Here is a 2,500-nt window from a genome sequence, read left to right on the forward strand (position 1 = left end):
AGTTACAAAGAAAACTCCTTTGAGAAGGCGGAGGCAATGTTGAGCAAAGCCATTGACATTACCAGGTCTTATTAAGCAACCGTAAGGTTAATAGAGACGTGAGAGCCAAAATAGTTAGAAATACCTTAAATGTTGATGTAGGATGCCAAAACTTTGCCAAGGCATCAAAACCATGTATCAAATGTGGGAGAACACACAATAAAAGACCCACAGTCCTGTCCAGCATATGGCGCTAAGTGCAATGTGTGCGGCAAGATGAACCACCAGAAATTGGAAATACAAGGGTATAAACCCATGCCAAAGTCAGTATGACAAAAATAAGGGCCAAAGAAATTTCGGCAGTGATAAGTCCAAGAAATCTACTAAAAACTCTGCAGTGAATAATCTGAGCGAAGATGACTCCAATGAAGATTATTTCACAGTAAGTCCTGTCAAAATAGCGCAGGTGACAATAATGATAGTGAAATTCTTCGATCTATCAAAATCAGAACTCCCAGTAACTCCCGGAACCAACCTGTTTCTGATTAGAACATTTCGAATTATGCGCCCAGCTTTATTAGATGCAAGTGGAAGGCCTACCTAGCCTGAGACCCCTAGGCACGGTTACAATTCGTGGGACAGATGAACGTACAAACAGCCTTGGCCACCCAGTCTGTGGATAATTAAAGAAATTATTCGCAGGTCATGAAGGAAGATGGCAGTCTAAATGTATGCTTAAAGCCTAGATATGAACATAGCTAAAAAAACAAAAAAAAAACAAAAAAAAAAGCAATCTCAAGATGCCTACGCAAGAAGAAATCACACACAATTTTTCAGATTCAAGATATATCAGCAAACTTCATGCTAAACGGCTACTGGTCTGTCAAGCTTGACGAAGCCAGTTCATTCCTCATTACATTCAAAACTCCTTTTAGCAGCTACAGATATCTCAGAATCCCTTTGATCTTGGTATATCACAAGACGTTTTCCTGCAAAAAAAAAAAAAAAATGGATCAGATCCTCGAAAACTGTCCTGGAACGATTATGGTGTAGTTGTGGTTGGGAAAACTGAAGAGAAGCATGACGCAAATATGTATAACCTCTTCAAGATAACCAAGCAGCCAGGATTGACCTTAGTGCAAAGTGCAAGATCAAGCAGGAACAAGTGAAATCCCTCAGTACTGTTTACGACAAGGAAGGTTCTTGCCAAGATCCAGACAAAGTGTCAGCGATTAAAGCACTACCGAGCTCAACAAATCTCAACTCTTCATACCGCAACACTGAATAGCAAGTTGCTAAGGCCAGCGGAACTTCTGAACAGGAGGAAGATGAGGAGCAACTTACCTCTTCACCAGCCTACAAAAGAAAGTCAGAAGCAAGAAAACGAAAACTTCCAGATAAAACAAGACACACAGAAGCAGTATTATGACAGGTGTCAAAGATCAACAAGTATGTCAAGCTGTTCGAGTTCAAGACCACATAACTGAAAGATGGACACGCTGCAGCCGTTGAGAAATCCCAAGAACCTCGAACCTACATTGTTGAGACGCAAACCGGAGACATCATACGAATAAATAGACAACACGTTAGGCAGACGCCCCAGCCCGAACATCCACTTTCAGATGAAAACCATGCAGAAGAGTACTGAAACATCAGTGAACATGTATCAAAATGATGATTATGTGAACAATGCTCCTAGTGTAGGGCCTCAAGAACAAGAATCAATCTATGACGGCACAAGAACAAAATGTGGTCGTACCATCAAGAAACCTGACAGTAAATTTATAATCTGTTCCATTCTTTACAGTGTGTGATGTTTAATAGTGTTAAGGAAAGTGTTATTATAACGGTCAGTACACTAACCTGACTCAAACCAAGAAAGTGTTATGTTCCTCCCTGATTTTTTGAAAAATTACTCGAGACAGGTGCTATTTTTTTACTTTATTATATGCCAGTGAATCTCATATTATAGTTTTGTAACTACAGATTCCCACATATTTTTGTAACTAACTACTATATATCATACATGATAAGAATCTAACCACATTTTCTTTTATTTTGAAAACAGAGGGATGTCATTTAATTACTCATAATTATTGAATTTATAATAAAGTGTCTTATTTACTTTATATTATGATACAAGTCTTATATCCCCCTATATTGTGTAACCCTTATGAAAACATTAGAGTTATACTCCTCCAGACAATATTTGTGCAGTTCAGCAGAGTTCCATATTTAATTCACCTTTTCCCCTCAAGCGGAACAACAACCTATAAGACTGTGATTTATGTATTTACACGAGTATAAATGATTATGGACTAGCTTGTTTGTGATATAAATGGAGTTTGTTGACCAACTTGTTTTCCTAAATTATGCTAAAAAAATAATAAAGCCAGCTAATTGAAGCCATTGTTCAGTTAATCCCTGAAAGGTAATAGACTTATTTAACCGTTAATTGTCACATAGGAAAAGTGGAGCAAATCCACCGAGAGTCAGATGAAAATGTATTGATGTGCGACTG

This window comes from Penaeus chinensis, chromosome 4 (assembly GCF_019202785.1).
Source record: "Penaeus chinensis breed Huanghai No. 1 chromosome 4, ASM1920278v2, whole genome shotgun sequence".
NCBI lineage: Eukaryota > Metazoa > Arthropoda > Malacostraca > Decapoda > Penaeidae > Penaeus > Penaeus chinensis.